Source organism: Natator depressus, chromosome 1 (genome assembly GCF_965152275.1).
Source record: "Natator depressus isolate rNatDep1 chromosome 1, rNatDep2.hap1, whole genome shotgun sequence".
In the NCBI taxonomy this organism is placed as follows: Eukaryota; Metazoa; Chordata; order Testudines; family Cheloniidae; genus Natator; species Natator depressus.
The window spans coordinates 111,422,969-111,443,786 of NC_134234.1; the positions used below are offsets into that span (position 1 = coordinate 111,422,969).

The window sequence follows — 20,818 nt, forward strand, 5'->3', positions numbered from 1 at the left end:
CAGATGTGTTTAAACCTGGGGAAAGCCCACTAGGCAAAAGGCTCTCAGTCTAGATGGCTGGCTGGGAACGGCCCATTCAGGTTAATGAGCCATTAGGAGAAAAAAAAATAGGCCTTAGAAGAAGCTTCTCTCCCAACAGGGAGCCTTCCTGAGAACATTACAGATAGCCTCAGAGTTATAGCTGCTGTGACACTACAAGGACATGTGACCAGTCACCTGGTGCTGGACTCCATCTTGGGATATCAGTATTTTTCCACTGACTGGCGTGGGACCCAAGCTTTGAAACAAAGGATTCCCGCCATATGCAAAAGCTATTTAAGGCAGGGGAGTAACATCATCTCCACTAACTCCCCACCCAAAGAGACTCCTGGAAACACCTGAGGAACAAACACTGAACTGGGGGAAGTGCTGGACCCAGACTAAAGCGATTTTTAGCCTGTGAATGGAACACCTGGGGATTCCAAGCTGTAAGCTAGTGCAGCTTGTCCCTTATGAATCTGCAGCCTGTTTTTTCATCATTTTAGGGTGAGGATTTTCTATTCATATCAGATCTATGTAGTTTATTAAGCTTAGTTTGCGTGTTTTGTTTATTTGCTAGGTAATCTGCTTTGATCTGTTTACTATCCCTTATAATTACTTAAAATCTATCTTTTGTAGTTAATAAACTTGTTTTTGCTTTATCTAAAACTAGTGTGACTGAAGGAAGGGGCGAATTTAATGAGCTTATGATGTACAATTCCCTGTGCAGCGCAAGATGGTATAATTTTGGGTTTACACTCCAGAGAAGGGTGCGTGCCTGAGTAGCTGGGAAGTTCCTTAGCTGGAGCCTTCCCATGCAAAGCTGATAACAGCATCTGCATATAACTGCAGCTGGGTGTGTCCCTACCTGTATGTGTGCTGGTGAAAATGCAGGCTAGTCATTGCACTACAGTGTAAAGGGAGCCCAGGCTGGTGGGTCAGGGGGCTTAGTGGTACTCCAGTTCCAGGTGGCACTCCGGGAAGAACCCATCATACCCTCAACATGGGGTTACACTGGCAAACCATATGTCATCCATGGCTAGCACAAAATGTGATGGCCTCCTTGTTAAAATGGTGTTTGTCCTGATCTATAAGGCTCTAAATGGTACAGACTCTATTTACATGAGTGACTATTTCTGTTCCTATGTGACAACACAGTAATTGTGTTCATGTGAGGTACTTCAGTTGATTGAAACACAAAGGACCTGGTGGCAGGGCTATTTTGAAAGGAATCATAAGCTCTGGAATTTACTTCCCAACTCTGTTTCCCAAAGTCCAGATTTGGGGAACCTTAAGACAAGACTCATCAGTTCTCACAGACTTTTCCTAAGGGAACAGATTTAGTAGGAGATGGAGGGTAGTTATGTTGGAGACCATAATGAAGGACATACTGAGGGTCAGGGAAGTATTATTATCCAGGAAGTCCATTCTAAACATTATTAGTTGTATTTTTATAAAACTTGCACTTCAGATTATATGGGATGTGCTAGAGTTTAGACAGGCACAGACAGAAACAGATATAAATAAATAAATAAGAACCCAGTGGTAGAAGTAGCTGTGAGAAATTTGCTCTGCAAGTTTTTATAAAGAAAAATTAGATCCAGGTGGAGTTTTATCTGATCGGAAAATCTGGCTTAGAGGAACAGCTAGAGGAAAACACTTCTTTCCCAGATCCACTGTTCTCTGTTGCAGTATGGTTGGCTCTACTCCAAAAACTAGCTCATCTATCAAGACTGTTTCACATAAAATGACTGGCCCTGGTGTATTTACTATTCCTGCTCCTTTCCATTCATTGGCAGTGCATACAGCAGGAGAATGGGAATGAGATGGCCATGCACAGCCATGATGCACATTGGGCATTTGTACCTCATTCCTGTTCCCGCTCATATCTAACACACTTTTCAGTCTTAGACGTTATAGTGATGGTGTAAGGTAAGAGAGACTGAAAAAGTTGAAGAGAAGGAACAAAAGTGTTTGCATAAGGACACTCATCTCACATTGGGTCCGTTCCTCCAGCTGAGATATGTAAATACAAGAATGTCAATCTTTCCACATTCGTGGATGTGAGGAAGATAAATCATACATGAAGGCATTTTCAAACATCAATGATGATGTTCTTTTATTTTGGCTAATAAGACACTAAAATATGCAACAGTATTTTGAAGGTTTAGGGTGAGGGAGATGAAGTAATATTTTAGCTTTCTGCCACCGTTGCAAGTTTTCTAAAGGGTGTTTTGTTTGCTGACTATAAACATTACAGTACTGACTGACAAAGCCAAAACTCTGACCCTCCATATCGACACAGACTGTATGTCAAACAGTATCTGTATACACATCAGCACAATTATGTCTTGGCACAGGGTCCCCTTAACTAGATAGTCCAGAAAACCACTCTCTGCCATCTGTTGTGAACTGGTGTAAAAACATATCTTGGCATTCAGTCTCACAGCAGAAGGTTTCCCTGAACAACTAAATTCAGAAAACAGTTCATTAGATAAATTTAAAATGGATTCAGACTTGTTGTATGAGATGAGTACTGTGTAACATCAAATGGCAAGTAAAAGAGTTGCTAATGTATCGTTGCTGTTTTTAGGACAGCTCTTGCTCCATTAAAATCCTTAAGAAGGCAATATGGTTTCATCAATGGATTAGAAAACAAAAATGACCCAGGCAAGAAATGTCTTGATGCTTCAAGGCTATCTTTTACTAACATCTGAATTAGATGAAAAGAAAACTCCTTCCAAAAATATAAAGAGGGATAAATCTTGAAAGGCAGACAATACTGGTGGTGTCAGCACTTATCACAGTTAAAAGGCTCCCACATTTGTAAAAGGGTAAAACAGATTTACACACATTATAGATAAATGATATTCTGTGTCTCTCCAAGGTGCACAACTTTGAAAATCTGTCCCTAAGCATCTTGTTAGATATTTGGGGCCCAATTATTAGCTGAAGATCTGGCCCTTGATTACGATGCATTTGTAACCAGGGTCCTCTTGGTGACAACTGGCAGAGGGCACAGGGGTGCATAAAGGTTACACAGCTCCCCAGGGCCTGGTTTGTACATCAGAGTTCATCAAAGGGAGTTATGTAAGGTTTCTGCTGAAAGGCTATGGCACCCGGATCATCAAAATCATCACAATATGTATGAATGGATAACATGTAAGGAATGACATATATATATATATATATATATATATATATATATATATATATATATATATATATATAAATTACACTCTTAATTGAGTTGGGGCTGGTCACCAGAAGATGACTTTCTTTCAGGTGGGAGATGCTTATCTACCTGTCTGGCTACATGTAAATTGAGTATCATATACATCCAAGTGAATGCCTATTTACAGACTGAGCAAACTGCTAATCAAGTGAGCAAAATACTAATCAAGAGATTGTGAAGTTTTCAAGGGAGATTTCTATGCAGGGGGAGGGACCAAGCAGCAGGGGTTATCCTCTTAAGAAGTGAAGACAATGGATGGTTGGAACTTTATCTGGTAGAGCAGAGGTACACCCAGGTACTCTTCACCCAAAGGACAAGCCACCAGCTGGCTTGTCTTATGAATGAAGGATCACAGCTGATCTGGCTGTTTAACACTAAGATGGTGACTTTGGGTGAGCTAACCTTTATGAGACAGGTGAGTCTCATTAAGTTTAGGCTCTAGAAACCATGTTTGTGACCTGGCAAACCAGGTCAGATTGGGGTCATAGGCGAGTTCACTTGTGTGTTAGTATAATCAAAAGTGATTGTTAGATGTAAGAGTGATTTCAGGCCAATTTACTTGCTATTAGGATACAAAGTAATTGTTCAATGTATAAGTGTGTATTCAGATGTTTAAATTTCATGAAAACTAATAGGTCATTATTTGTATTGTTCTTGCTTATCTATTCCTATTATAATGTAACAGCAAACATTTACATTTGTGTAGTACCCTGTAACTAAAATACTCTGAGGACTCTGAGTGTATTCCTTACTATCTGTCATCAAAGAAAAAACCCCACCTGGGTACAGACACCGTCAGCTAGCTTTTTGTGTAAAGGAGTAATAAATATGGATTCAAGAAATGATCCATCATCTCTGGACTGTTTGGATTCCAACAGAGAAGAATAACTGAACAAGAAAATGGAGATCCCCAGAGTTATCCTGGGTAGCCCTGAGAGACTTTTGAAAAACTGGCAGTATATTACATCACTGCCACCACTTGGCGTTACAAACTGTGATCTACCTGTTATATTTTACCTGCTTTAACCTCTCAATAATACTCATTCTTTTTTCCTAACTAATAAACCTATAGTTTGTTTACTATAGAATTGCCTTCCAGCATTGTCTTTGGTGTAAGATCTTGAGTACCAATTGATCTGGCGTAATTGACTGGTCTCTTTGGACTGAGAAACCCGATGTGGTGTGATTTGAGGTTTAAGTTACCTTTTACCACAAAGTTCAGTTTGTCTGGGTAACAAGAGAGACTGGAGATCTAAGGGGACTGTCTGTGATCCCATAGTAAGACTGGTATAGTGATAGAGGAGTTCATATTTATTACTAGGTTGGTGAAACTTAATAGAATATACCACCAGTTTGGGGTGTTTTTTCTTGTTTTCTGAGAAGTCTGCCCTGAGACAGACACTCTCAGTTGTGAACCACTCCAGACAGTATGACAATGTTATGATTTTATTTTATATGTAACCATTTATTCTCCATTCTACTTGCTCTTTCTAGAATCTCTATTCTTTGTTAAATACACTTATTTGAATTATAAACGTACCTAAGTGCTGTAAGTTGAATGGAAAGGTGATCCTGAGACATAACTGGTAAGCTGAGACGCACGGTTCCTCAGGGAATAGCGGATCTGTGAATTCTGTGAGTGTCCAGTGGACCAGGGATGGACATTCCAGGGGGATACTCAGAGTGATCGGGAGCTGGAGTGTGCCTACTGCTTACCTGCAGAGGGACAGCAGAGCTGCACAGACTAAGGGTATGTCTACACTGGAATTAGACACCTGCAGCTGGCCCATATGCGGGGCTTGGGCAAAGGGATTGTGTAATTGCAGTGTAGATGTTTGGGCTCGGGCTGTAGACTGAGCTCTGGAAGCCTCCCACCTCACAGGGTCCAAGAGCCCAGGCTCCAGGCCAAGTCAGAACATCTACACTGTAATTAAAGAGCCCAGTAGCCCAAGCCCTATGAGCCCGAGTCGGTTGGCACTGGCCATCTACAGGTTTTTAATCACAATGTAGACATACCTTAAGAGAAGAGTGCTTGTGTTGCCAGTGGCCGGTGGAGTCTGGGAGCTGACCCTTGGCAGGCACAGATGAGGCTTCCTCACACTAAGGACAAGGAGTAGCGAGGTGCCTCTCTACCCTGGGAAGCATCACAGTATTTCACTTTAATCAGGATTGACTCAGTGCAGACTAACTTTATTCATTTAACAGCTCTTTTTGTTTACCTAACAGAACTGATGGTATCTTATTTCACTAACTGGCACATTTAGTTTTCATTCATTCAGCTTAATTCCTTTATCAAATATGAAATAAAGTACAATAGCTCTTTTAAAGACAATTATATACTGCTCAGGTTGCAGTAAATTTAATATTCACTCTTACATTGAATAGTTGTTTCAGTAGATTTCAAAGTACCAGAAATAAATGAAAGTATTCATAGTTTAAAACCAATGCGGATGCCTTCTCCTAAAGATTTAATGTAGTATTTATCGTTCTAATACCAACAAAGGTTTGTACATAATGGCAAATCAGAAGATAAGGCACCTTTGAGCTACAGCTAAATACAATATGTGCACATTTCCCCCACAATCTTTAAGCATTTGTGTTTATTAAATGTTTATATGGTTCACATACAATTCTACTTATCTCTACCTCAGATTAGTTTTTAAATCATTGTTTTTAAATCAATAAAGAAAGTACTACCAGCACATAAAGACAAATAAAAAGGGAACTTCAATGTACTTAGTAAATTTAAATCTAAAAGAAAAGGATTATTATAATTTATTTCTATTGGAGTAGTGTCTGGAAGCCCCAATCAGGGATCAGTTCCTGATTGTACTATGCTCTTTAACAAATGTCTCAGTTCTAGCTGAACTCCCCTTGTTATGGCTGCAAGACCATCCAAATGCTGAAAACAATGTGCCCATAGCTTGCTGGGGTTAGGCAGCGTTTAGACACTGTCTCTAACTTTGGGGCTCTAGGCACACACTCCAAGGGCAAACCTTGTGTCTGACACCCCTCTTGGTATTGGGGACATCTCTCTTGGGTGTAACTTACATCATCTAGACCCTGAAACTAGTGCCATCTCCCCCTAGCATCTCCTGCATCTCTTGCACGTTTCCCAAAATCCCACTGAAAGTGTGATTCTTCTGGTTTACAACTTACCTCTTCAAGGATACCTAAAACAAAAACCAACAAACACTAGGACAGACTTTGTACAGGATCTAAAACATCATTAGTATTTACTTAATAGCACAAGGAATATACAGATATATACAAAATAATATACTTGCACACATTTGCCTGTCTCATGTCCCTCATCACTCTGGAGACTTCTTTGAGTTTGGGCAGATCCCTCTGGAATGTCCAGGATTCTTTCCCTGCAGCTCATGACTTCTCTTCAGAAACCATGGGGACTTGGATTGAGCCAAAAGAAATCTGATGAGGTTCAACAAGGATAAGTGCAGAGTCCTGCACTTAGGACCGAAGAATCCCATGTACTGCTACAGACTAGGGACCGAATGGCTAGGCAGCAGTTCTGCAGAAAAGGACCTAGGGAGTTACAGTGTATGAGAAGCTAGATATGAGTCAACAGTGTGCCCTTGTTGCCAAGAAGGCTAACAGCATTTTGGGCTGTGTAAATAGGGGCATTGCCAGCAGATCAAGGGACGTGATCATTCCCCTCTATTCAACATTGGTGAGGCCTCATCTGGAGTACTGTGTCCAGTTTTGGGCCCCACACTACAAGAAGGATGCGGAAAAATTGGAAAGAGTCAGTGGAGGGGTACAAAAATGATTAGGGGACTGGAACACATGACTTATGAGGAGAGGCTGAGGGAACTGGGGATGTTTAGTCTACGGAAGAGAAGAATGAGGGGGGATTTGATAGCTGCTTTCAACTACCTGAAGGGGGGTTCCAAAGAGGATGGATCTAGACTGTTCTCAGTGGTAGCAGATGACAGAACAAGGAGTAATGGTCTCAAGTTGCAGTGGGGCAGATTTAGATTGGATGGTAGGAAAAACTTTTTCACTAGGAGAGTGTAAAGCACTGGAATGGGTTACCTAGGGAGGTGGTGGAATCTCCGTCCTTAGAGGTTTACAAGGTCAGACTTGACAAAGCCTTGGCTGGGATGATTAAGTTGGGGACTGGTCCTGCTTTGAGCAGGGGGTTGGACTAGATGACCTCCTGAGGTCCCTTCCAACCCTGAAATTCTATGATTCTCTAGAACAGCTAGCCTTCCCTGACCTTGGTCCAACAGTTAAACTAAATCCCTACGCTATGAAAGCATCCCTGTCTCTTCCCCTCTTATACAAAGTTTCCTGTCCCTCCAAAAGCCAACCCCTTTGGTTCCTTCAGTGATTCTTTTTTAAACCCCTACTTTGCCAACTCTATCCCTTTGTCCGGTTTGGGGACTTTCCACTTTCTCCCACTCCCCCTACCCAAGGTCAAGTTGGAAGAAGTACCTTCTCCAAACTCCACCCAACCTTCTTAGCATATACATTGTTCGGTCAGAGCACAGCTGTTAAGGTTAACAATTACCCATTGTTCCTGGTCTGCTAAGTACTGTTTTACAGCCCATGTCCATATCTGCGGTACTCCACATTCACACAGAGGGTAATTCCCTGATTCAACAATTTTATAACAACTTCATTGCATCAAACAGAATTCATAAGTTGTATAGACATTTTCCCCAAACCATCACAGCAAGATTAAGACAAAACATGATAGATGAACAAAACAGAAAAATGGGACAGCTGAGGGGACCAGGTTACAGTAGAAAAAATGTGTACATGTAAACAAATCAAGACGGTGTTCTCAGTATTGCCAGCCTAACCAGTCACCAGCGTAACCAGAACCTCACAGCAAAAGGAGGTTTCAAGCAGGGGTTTAAAAGCATACAAGATGATTGGCTTTGCTAATTTTTACAGGGAGTTCTTCCCAAGCACAGGGAGCAGTATACAGGAAAGCACAAAGGTGCTTCTGGGAAAAGGGTAAAAGCATTTGTTAATGACAGAGCAAAGATGGGGTCAACTCTGCAATCTAAAGTTATATTTGAAGGGTGCTCTTCTGTTGATATTAAGAGGAAGCATCTTGTGCCATACAAGGCTTAAGGTGTTCTTCTGAAGTCCTTGTTCACTGCTACAACTTTAAACAGTTCATAATTGTGGCTTCTGTTTCTACATCAAGTTATGTCTGGCTTACTCCCCTTGAACAACCACCATAAAAATCTTTTAACTTTTTACTAAACAAAAAAGCATCAAAAACTGTTACAGCATTTGAAACTTTCCAAGTTTTTTCCTTCTCTTTTAAAAGTACAGTCTTTTATAGGGGTGGAAATTCCTTGTTTGACAGCTCTTCCATTGATTTTAAAAGACATTAAATATATTTTTGGGAGCAAAAGAAAAAGTTACAGGTGGTCTTAAGCTATTGCTGAGGTCCGGTCCTGTTCCCTTTAAGGCAAAACACAAAGAGAAAGAAGAGCAAAGACAGAAGATGCACTTTTGGTCTGCGTCTTTCTCACTTGCAAACTGACTTTTGGGAAATTACAGACAATTACAAACTAGCTGTTGGGAAATTACAGACAATTACAAACTAGCTGTTGGGAAATGTTGTTAAAGACTGTTGATATGGTCTTATCTGCTACTGGCAAACATTACCAGTGTAGGACTGAAAGCACTGTTTATAGTTTGTCTTTTTCATTACAGTGGTGTAACAAAAAATTGATTTGTTTTGGCCAGCTAAGCCAGACTCTTAAAGCAAAGTGAAAGATATGGAAGAGGAGAAATAAGAGATGGAAATTTAAAAATATTGACACACTAGGAAAAGGGTGATAATAGGAACCCAGGCTCACATCAGATGCACTTATTAGGATGCAGCTGAACCTGGTGATGGGGGATGAAGTTCTCTCTCCTCACCCAGTCTGGTCTGGGAATCTTTCAACCTCAGAAAAATAAAAGCCCAGTGGTGTGATGATATTTTCTGAGGTCCCAGCAAATGCTGGGGGGGAGGCGGGGGGCAAGAACCATGATGGGCAAGTTTTCTCCCTCATCTGTTCACTGAACAAGCTAGCTGTTTGGCCCAGTGGCCCAAGCACGTTGTCGAGTAAACCCCAGAAATCCAGTCTTGAAGTAGGTGCAGCCTTCTCTCATCAAAATTATCCAAAGCATTTCTGTTGATTCCAATTATGACCATATCCCCTCAGTCCAACACCATTTAATCTGTTCCTGTAGCAATTTTGTGAAAGAAAAGCACCCAATCAATTCTCTTAGCTTAAACATCTAGTTTTTAACCAGATTGTCTCCAACTTTTGCTTAATTTTATAAGTGATTTTATACAATAAGCCAAGCTGGACTTTTGTTAGTTTTCACTGACGGCACAATTTAGAACAGAAGCCTTCTACATAACAGGGCAAGAGCATAGAATGGAGAGCACTAAAGGTAAGGAAAATAAATTTGGGCTTAAGGTGATGAGGAACGGCAAGTCTGTGGATAGATGCAAGGAGAACAATGGCCAGGAAGATGAGGAATACTGTCAGTTAAATTACTGGCTAAGCAATTCAATGGTATTGGAATAATGATTTAAACATCTGGGGTGAAATCCTGGCTGTACTGAAGTCAATAGGTGTAAGGTCTAAGGCCTTTTTTCTGCAGCCATATTAGGGTGCCTCTAGAGCATGTGGGTAACATGGGAGCTTTGCCATTAACTTCAATGAGGCCAGGATTTCACCCCGGTAACAGTACACACACTGTATTACAACAACAAATCTGAACATTTGAGGAAAGTATCTGAGTTTCAGAAAGATCAGTACTGACAGTATTTGATAAAAGAATCTTAATAGATGCATAAACCAGGAAGGGTGCAGATAACAGCTAATATAAACTTCTCTGGAGTACCTGACTCTCTTTAGTTCTGAGGTCTTGACACCACAAGCATTTTCTCCAAAGACATAGCTCCCACTGTTGCTGCCAACGATTCAAATCCACCAGTGGCAGCAATGCTAGGAATGCTTGTGTAGGCAAAGTCCCAGCAAAACTGCCAGCATTTTTACCACTAGATCATCCAGATCTGCTGTGCAAAAGATTAGATGACAAAATGATAAAAACCATCACTAGCCTTTAATGCTTTTTCTAGGTTAACAATTGACAGAGTTGCTATCACTGTTGGCGGTGAAATGGTGGTAGTAATGTTGAGGAAATTTTGGGGGGGAGAAAAATAGTATATAGACAGCTTTTGATAGCTCTGAAGGAATTGTGTCTCATGTTCACATATCAAATCTCTACACGTTAGACTTCCAAATGAGATGTATTCTGACAAATTAAGTTTCTGCTTCTAGCTAAGTCTTACATGATTAAACATGGGAATGAGCTACCAAGACCCCAAACCAGAGCTCAGAGCTCAACAAGGGAATACTTTTCCACAAAATCTCTCTCTGGAGAATGAAAACAATGATGTGCAAAAAATATTTAAATTATTTAGCTGGCAAAAAGTTTTGATTATTTAAAAACACAGAAGTAAATTCTTTTCAGTTTTCTTTGGTGGAAAATATGTAAGTGATCAAACCCCACATCAGATTCATTAGCTTTATTTTGTCAGAGGAGTATGAGAATTTTTTTAACTTAAAATATGTCTACACAGCAACTGCAAGGGTGTTTCCCAGAATGGGTAGACAGACATGTTAGCTCTCCTTAAACTGGCGTGCTAGAATTAACAGTGTGGCCATAGCGACATAGGCAGTGACTCAGGGTAGCTGCCTGAGTATGTACCGAAGCGGCGGGGGTGGAGAGGGGGGAAGGGGGTGTTGCCTTGACTTATGCTAACCACTAAATCAAACAGCCTAGAAATTGAAACTCTAAAATGTTTCCACTAATCTGATAATTTCATTCTATCCCTTCTAATACACACTTAGCCTGAGATATTACAAGTAAATTTCAGATGCGAGAGAAACTCAAGAGACTTGGCTAAAATTCTGGAAACAGACTTTTTTATCATCATATGCTGAGCTATGTGTTGTCATGGAAATCCTCTCTCTCCCCAGGATGTTTAAAGTAAACAGCCATCCCTCTGCCTTCCTTCAGTTTTCATGAATGACAGCTTAACGATCATCGCCACCTTTTATCCACAGGTGGTTTTGTCAGTTTAGGGAGCATTTCTCATATTTTTTCACTTAAGTCTGGAATAGAGGTCAAGACACTCCTCTCTAATCACTGACCTTTCGTCCCCTCAATTTCTTTTCTGTTCCAGCTGCCAGCCAAAATGCAGTGCTATTCATTTGTTCATCTATATTCATACCTCAAAATGTATCTGTTTGAAATCTCCCCCCTTTTAAAGCCATATAGAAGTTTGTATTTGTAGATACCTTTAATTATTTGGGGAAAAAATCCTTCTTGTACACATGTAATAATATGTACTGTTTTCTCCAAGGAGGCTGACACTTACTGAGTTTCTGTATCTATAAACCAAAATGGTTATTACTGAGAACACTTAAGAAAATAAAACACTGACAACAAGAGGGAACAACTATTTTTAACAGTAGGGAGCAACTACTCTCTCCCTTCAATGTGTCCATCAAGATAAGCAGTTCCATTGGTAACGGTATCATCTGCCTCTTGGTCACATTTTAATCATATTGCAATATACATGTGAAAATTCTGTCTGGATAGAAGGTTGCTTCATTTAAAGGCAATCATCTGCCTCTCTCCTCTTTGGTAGTACACAGTACTGCAAAAAGGAGACCAATCCAGGAGACTTTTCTTGCAGATGCAAGTTTACCTTCCATTCCTCAATCATAAGCATACTTTAAAATGAATGAAGATAGCTAAGCCACAGTACTTGCCATTTTTCCCCTTTCGAAGAAGGAAGAAATAGCTGAACATTTAACAACCTACTACAGCACTCTTATTAAATCCTTTCCATCTTCCTGTGGTAACCATTAGTTACCACAGCGCTAACTTCAATTAACAGTTTTTCTTAGGCACAGGCTGCTATTTAAGGTAAGACTCCCCAGAGTAAGTGATTTTTTGAAAGAAGAAAGGTTTGGTAATAAGATACATTGCTATATTAGTGGCAGAATCCAATCAAAGGCTCACTCTGGTAGGCTAAATTCTAACCTGGTGTAAGCAGGACCAGCTGAAATCAATGGAGCTATAGCTCCTTACAAAGTTATAAATTTTGCACAGTCTCTGTTGCCTATGTTTTAGTTTTTTAAAAAAATCTTAGACATATGTGAGAGGCACAGAGCAATGCAGAGACCAAGGGCCAGATCCTCAGTTGTGTTGGTGCTGCACCATTTCTACCCCTTCCTCAATCCTGGGGATAGCAATGTGTTTGGCTGGCCACTGAGCAGCCTCCAGGCTGCTCTTAGCTGCACCTGTCTGCAATGTTCCCCAGTACGTTGTTGTAGCAACCAGGGATCCCCAGAGTACAGTGGCACTCTGGTCATGGCCCTTCTCTCCAATTCCACCCCGACAGATTATTACACCGGGGATTGTGAGGGGGAGTTGCACAGAGCTGGCAATGCCAGGTCTACATCACCCAGGAACTCCCCAGTGCTGGAGGAGTTCCAAAGTAATGGCTAAATTGGCTTTAAGGCTCCTTTGCACTGCATTGCAGACTTTGTGAGGGCCAGGATCTAGCCCAGAGAGACAGAAAGATAAAGTGGGATTGATACTGCAGTTGCAATAAGATCTTCCATTTCAGCATTCACTAACAAATAAGTTACAGAAGGGTCTGTGAACCTGCTTTTGTCATAAATTAGACAAAACATGTAAGTCAATTTACATTGCTTTACTGTTCAAAATATTTCCCTGTCATCAGATCTAAGATGTCAGTTCTTCCCTGACATTTACCGAAGCTCAGCAGCATGCTTATTACTCTATGATACATAGACAAAATTACACCACAATGGTCTTCCAGTCTATACTAGAAAAGGAATGCAATTCAGACACATAATATACTGGCTGACAAGATGAGGTCCAATGTCAAAACAGTAATGAGCTTTTTAAAAACGTCTTTAGTTGGATTATGATTGAAAGGCTTTGTGGAAGAAGTATGTTTTAAGGGAGGTTTCTGAATGAAGAGAGAGGGTGCTGGTTTCTTGTACAAGAAGTGGGAAATTGTTTCAACCAGTTGACCTACTAAGAACGTGAAGAGTTGTATTTGTCTTTGTTTCTTAAAAGAAGAAATGTTTAGATTCTGTAGAAGTCAGCAGGTTAGATCCCATAACTCACCACAGTAAACTTTCCACTCTTCCGTTTTTTCCAAGCCAGGTCTTTTCAACCACAATATATATGTAGTGACAGAAGTCCAAGTTATTATATTAAGCTGAGGAGCCTTAGCTAGGTGAAGCACATACCCATATCTCCACACTGGCTTGGTGGATCTTCAGTGTAAATACCTCTTTGTTCTTGCATTATTGGAATTGAGAAATATGAAGCAAAGCGGAATGCTCAGTGTGCTCATTTGCAAGTAAATATCCTTACCACTCTTACAGCTTATTTATTTCATAGCAGTGCTGCCACTGCTAAGCTCTGTGAACACAGAAAGGTTTGTGAATATCTGAGAATTTAATTGTTGTCTACTATAGTATACTAACTAACAAAACCATTAAAAATGATCAGTTACCACTCCTACTAAATAAAGGATAGGAAAAAAATTACAAAACAAATGCATGCTACAGCATAATGTCTTGTTACTCTGTAGATTTCAGTCCTATATTGGTCCAAGGAGATACTTTGTTCAGGTTGATATAAATGGACAACAGTCAGCATGGATTCACCAAGGGCAAGTCATGCCTGACTCATCTAGTTGCCTTCTATGACGAGATAACTGGCTCTGTGGATGAAGGGAAAGCAGTGGACGTGTTGTTCCTTGACTTTAGCAAAGCTTTTGACACGGTCTCCCACAGTATTCTTGCCAGCAAGTTAAAGAAGTATGGGCTGGATGAATGGACTATAAGGTGGATAGAAAGCTGGCTAGATTGTCGGGCTCAACGGGTAGTGATCAATGGCTCCATGTCTAGTTGGCAGCCGGTATCAAGTGGAGTGCCCCAGGGGTCGGTCCTGGGGCTGGTTTTGTTCAATATCTTCATAAATGATCTGGAGGATGGTGTGGATTGCACCCTCAGCAAGTTTGCACATGACACTAAACTGGGAGGAGTGGTAGATACGCTAGAGGGTAAGGATATGATACAGAGGGCCCTAGACAAATTGGAGGATTGGGCCAAAAGAAATCTGATGAGGTTCAACAAGGACAAGTGCAGAGTCCTGCACTTAGGACCGAAGAATCCAATGCACCGCTACAGACTAGGGACCGAATGGCTCGGCAGCAGTTCTGCAGAAAAGTACCTAAGGGTTACAGTGGACGAGAAGCTGGATATGAGTCAACAGGGTGCCCTTGTAGCCAAGAAGGCCAATGGCATTTTGGGATGTATAAGTAGGGGCACGGCCAGCAGATCGAGGGACGTGATCGTTCCCCTCTATTCGACATTGGTGAGGCCTCATCTGGAGTACTGTGTCCAGTTTTGGGCCCCACACTACAAGAAGGATGCGGAAAAATTGGAAAGAGTCAGTGGAGGGGTACAAAAATGATTAGGGGACTGGAACACATGACTTATGAGGAGCGGCTGAGGGAACTGGGGATGTTTAGTCTACGGAAGAGAAGAATGAGGGGGGATTTGACAGCTGCTTTCAACTACCTGAAGGGGGGGTTCCAAAGAGGATGGATCTAGACTGTTCTCAGTGGTAGCAGATAACAGAACAAGGAGTAATGGTCACAAGTTGCAGTGGGGGAGATTTAGGTTGGATATTAGGAAAAACTTTTTCACGACGAGGGTGGTGAAACACTGGAATGCGTTACCTAGGGAGGTGGTGGAATCTCCTTCCCTGGAAGTTTTTAAGGTCAGGCTTGACAAAGCCCTGGCTGGGATGATTTAGTCGGGGATCGGGCCTGCTTTGAGCAGGGGGTTGAACTAGATGACCTCCTGAGGTCCCTTTCAACCCTGATATTCTATGATTCTATGATTCTATGAATTGGAGAGGGGGAAATAATGATGGGGACAGGTCAGTTATATAGGCCAACCTGGATCACCTGGTAAGCTAGGCTCATTAGAACTTTGAATACAGCCAAATCCAAGGTCACACATCTAGGGACAAAGAATGTAGGTCACACTTACAAGTTGGGGAACTACATCCTGGAAAACAGAAAAGGAGTACTTGTGGCACCTTAGAGACTAACAAATTTAGTTGAGCATAAGCTTTCGTGAGCTACAGCTCACTTCATTGGATGCATTCAGATGAATTCTGCATCTGAATGCATCCGATGCATTCTGAATGCATCCGATGAAGTAAGCTGTAGCTCACGAAAGCTTATGCTCAACTAAATTTGTTAGTCTCTAAGGTGCCACAAGTACTCCTTTTCTTTTTGCGAATACAGACTACACGGCTGCTACTCTGAATCCTGGAAAACAGTGACTCTGAAATAGGGATGTAAAAGGTTAACCAGTAAGCATTAAGTTTACTGGTTAACCAAAGTTAACCGTTAACCCTGGCGGCCCCGTGTTGGGCCAGCGGGAGGGACCCCAGACCTGACCAGGCTGAAGCGGCCCGAGCCCCGGCTGTGCCAGTGGGACCCCAGCCCCAGCTGTGCCACGCCGAGCCAGCCAAACCACAGCCCCGGCTGTGCCAGCCAGACCCCAGCCCCGGCCGGATTGACCCCAGCCCCCGCCATGCCAAGCCCCCCCAGCTACCTCGGTTAAGAACATAACATAAGAATGGCCATACTGGGTCACACCAAAAGTCCATCCATCCCAGTATCCTGTCTGCCGACAGTGGCCAATACCAGGTGCCCCAAAGGGAGTGAACCTAACAGGTCATGATCAAGTGATCTCTCTCCTGCCATCCAGCCCTACCCTCTGACAAACAGAGGCTAGGGACACCATTCCTTGCCCATCCTGGCTTATAGCCATTAATGGACTTCACCGCCATGAATTGATCTAGTTCTCTTTTAAACCCTGTTATAGTCCTAGCCTTAACAACCTCCTCAGGCAAGGAGTTCCACAGGTTGACTGTGCACTGTGTGAAGAAGAACTTCCTTTTATTTGTTTTAAACCTGCTGCTTATTAATTTCATTTGGTGGCCCCTAGTTCTTATATTATGGGAACAAGTAAATAACTTTTCCTTATTCACTTTCTCCACACCACTCATGATTTTATATACCTCTATCATATCTCCCCTTAGTCTCCTCTTTTCCAAACTGAAAAATCCTAGTCTCTTTAATCTCTCCTCATATGGGACCCATTCCAAACTCCTAATCACTTTAGTTGCCCTTCTCTGAACCTTTTCTAATGCCAGTATATCTTTTTTTAGATGAGAAGACCACATCTGTACGCAGTATTCAAGATGTGGGCGTACCATGGATTTATATAAACGGAATAATTTTAACAGTTTAACCGGTTAACTTTTTTAACCAATAGTTACATCCCTACTCTGAAAAGGACTTAGGGGTCATAGTGGACAATCAGTTGAGTATGAGACTGCAGTGCAATGCTGTAGCTAAGAGGGTAAATGAAATCCTTGGATGCATATGCAGGGAAATATCAAGGAGGAGTAGTGAGGTGGTATTACCTCTGAATACAGCATTAGTGAAACCATTACTGGAATATTCTGTCCAGTTATGGGATCCATGCTTTAAGAAGGATGTCCACAAACTGGAAAGAGTTCATAAAACACCTACAAGAATGGTTTGAGGACTGGGAAACATACATGACAGTAAGAGATTTAAGATACTCAATCTATTCAGTTTATCCAAGAGAAGGTTAAGAGGTGACTTGATCACGGTCTACAAAGACCGACATGGGGAGAATATTTCTGATAGTAGATGGCTCTTTAAACTAGCAGAAAAAGTCAAGGTGAGATCCTGTTCCAAAGGAAGTTGAAGTTAGACAAATTCAGACCCAAGATAAGGTACAATTTTTTAAGTGAGGGTAAGTAGCCACTGGAACAATTCGACTACAGATGTGGTGTATTCTTCAGCACCTGAAGTCTTTAAATCAAGATTGGACCTCTTTCTAAAAGATCTGCTATAGCTCAAACAGAAGTTATAGATTTGATGCAGAGATTACTGAGTGAGGTTCTACGGCCTGTGTTATGTAGGAGGTTAGACTAGAAGTTCATAATGGTCCCTTCCATCCTTAAAATCTAGGATTATCAGTCATTAGGTGTTTTGATAGGGTTAAATAGGTGTAAGAGAAAGCAGAATTTAGTACGCTGAAACTCTGTTATAATTAAGGGGGGTTGGAGTTTGTATAATAGAAATTAGAGGCTGCACCAGCATAACAGAATGCAATATCTGGACCATAAAGTGTTAGAGATAGAGAAGACCTATTTTAAAACAAACCTTTACATTTACATTTTTACAGACATTCAAACTTCTTCAAGACATCATTGAAGAGGCAGAACAGTACTATTATAGACAAAGAAGATTAATTTAAGACTTAGATTATCAGCCGTTTGGGGCAGGGACTTTCTTTTGTTCTATGTTTGTACAGCACCTAGCACAATGAGGTCATGGTCCATGACTCGGGCTCCCAGCCACTACGATAATACAAATAATAAATCAAAGAAGAAGAAGAAACAGCAAGCAACAAATTATCAAATTATGAAGCTATATACTGCAGGTAAATACATATAGTGATTGAAGAGATTCAGGCAGGGCTTGCAAGGATGCATCTCACTGCTTTCTGGCTCCCAATGTGCTTCCCACTCTCCCACACTAGAGAGAAAACCTACACATGGGAAGGCTGATAATTAAAATGGATTTAATGATTTTTTTTAAGGTAGTAGTCATCTCAGACCATTAAATGGGGTCCCTTCCCCATTCTCCCTCTATTTCTTCCCCCTAACCACACCAGACCCCACATCTCTCCCTGTTCTTCCTGACTGGCCATTCTTACTCGGGCCAACGGTACTTTTCATGGTCTGTACTGAGGACATGCATATTCTGTAATGTCAGCATTAGAGCTATTCTAATAACTAGCTAATTTAATTCTCCAAGATCAGCAAAATGCACAAATCCTTGCCAAAACCAACAGATTAAAACAAATTCAGAGTTTCTAGGAGAAACCACTGAGTTATAACAAGCCAAAAAAAAATTATTTAGCTGGAAAACATTCAATAAGTATATGCAATTCTTCATACTTCCCAAATGCCTTCTTTGATTTGCCTCAAACTTCCCAGAAAAAGAAATTATAGCCTGGCATACACTCACATGTGACATTTCAGGCAAATTGGTTTATTTTCTGTGAAATTATTTGGAAGTGGGTGAAAAATAAGATTCCTAATGGAAATTTAGCTTCAATCTTAACTATGAAGAGGTAGCATACATTTTTATACTGTATTCCTTTGCCAAAATACAAAAAACTGTTGAAAAATTGTCAGCATATATGCTGATAAGTGGATTCTTTATAGGAATTTATTCTAAGATAATGAGGTTGTTTCTACTGATGATGACAATTAACACCTCCAAGATTCAGAACGCTGGTGCTGCATGGACAGAGCTCTTCAGAATTGGTCACAAAATGAATAACCAATGAACAATTTCCAAGCCAGCAACCTCTGTATCTGTTAACACTATCGTCACCACTAGAGTTTGCAATTACAACATTATTCAAAACAAATATAATCCTGCATTAATAATTTCAAAGTTGCTTACCTGCCTAATGTCACACAGGTCTGGAACTTCCAGCATTACCATACATACACTTTGCATTAGTACACTGCCTGAGGAAATGATAAGATACTGAGCCACCAGTGAAGTCAGCCTAGTCTCAATTCTGCCCTAAAATATGTACGTGTACATCACCAAATAGTGAAACAATCTTAAGAACATAAGAACGGCCATACTGGGCCAGATCAATGCTTCATCTAACCCAATACTCTGTCTTCCAACAATGGCAGGTGCTGAATGTTTCAGAGGGAGTGAACAGAACAGGGCATTTTATTGAGAGATTCACACCCCTGTTATCCAGTCTGAGCTTCTAGAAGTTTGATGTTTAGGGACACCCAGAGCACGGGACTGCGTCCCTGACCATCTTGGCTAATAACCATTAACAGACCTATCCTCAATGAACTTTTCAAATTCTTTTTTGAACCCAGTTATACTTTTGGCCTTCATAACATCTGCTGCCAATAAGTTACACAGGTTGACTGTGCACTGTGGAAAGAAGTACTTCCTTATGCTTATTTTAAACCTGCTGCCTATTAATTTCACTGGATGACCCCTGGTTCATGTGGTATGTGCAGGGGTGAATAACACTTCCGCATTCACTTTCCTCCACACCATTCATGACTTTATAGACCTCCATCATATCTCCCCTCAGTCATCTCTTTTCCAAGCTGAACAGTCCCAGTCTTTTTAATCTCTCCTCCTATGGACACGGTTCCATACCCCTCATCATTTTTCTTGCTCTTTTCTGTACTTTTTCCAATTCTAAGATATCTTTTTTGAGATGGGTTGATCAGAACTGCATGCAGTATTCAAGATGTTGGGTGGACCAATGATTTATAGAGTGGTCTTATGATATCTTGTGTCTTATTATGTATCCCTTTCCTCATGGTTCCTAACATTCTGTTCGCTTTTTGACTGCCACTGCACATTGAGCAGATGTTTTCAGAGAACTATCCATGATGAAAATCTACACAGTTGAGAGACTTTTCAATAGAAATAACATTTTAAAAATAGACTAAACGCCTTGTAAAATGATAGAATGATCAAATTATAAATTTATTGTAATGGGCCTACTCTTGCACTCCTTGCTAAGACAAATATCCCAATGATGTCAGTGACACTTTGTCTACTGCAACCTCCTCCATCTCTCTAATCTCCTGGACTCTCACCCTCTACTCAGCTTCAGTTCATCCAAAACAGTCACAAACAACATCCACCTTGTTGCCATTCTGGCTATACCCAAGCCCACATCAAATTTCATTGCTGGTTTCTTATCTCCCTGCTCGTCCAAGTTCTGATTCACCACTGTAAGAGCCTGGGTTCTTCCTAGACATTAATGGATGACCAGCACAACTCTGTCAGTGCTCAGCACCTCACATCACTGGGTCCTAATTGTGCTCTATAACAAAATGTTGTGGCAAAATTTACTTGTATAGCATCAACGACAAAATATTAACACAAAAGGAATTGACAGATGGGTACAAATCTTTGAAAGTAATGAGAATGAATAATTAAACTACGAAAACGCTATTTAAAAATTACTAATTTAAAAAACAAAATTTCTGTATTTTGCAGGATTCAAGTGACATGCCAACCCACATTAACCTTTATCTAGAAAAAATTCTATTGCTATTACATATAATATACATTAGGTGTTTTTAAAGACAGTAATATGTGCTCACATGGCTGGAGTATTGAGAAAATACCTGCAAGAGTGTAATTTTACACCTATCCTCAATTTGTAAGTTACTTGTTTAGAAGCCAATTCTCCCTTCACATCGTAAAGGTGGATGCAAAAGAGCAGAAAGTGATATCAACTCTCAAATACTCTTGAAAGATCTCTAGGAATG

The 20,818-nt window shown here is 40.9% G+C and overlaps 1 protein-coding gene across 3 annotated transcripts in view; it reads right to left on the reverse strand.

Annotated features, from left to right (window-relative positions):
• Nucleotides 1–20,818, reverse strand: part of SH3RF3 (SH3 domain containing ring finger 3) — a 376,320-nt gene that overhangs the window by 263,717 nt on the left and 91,785 nt on the right. The gene's annotated exons all lie outside the window — the stretch shown is intronic.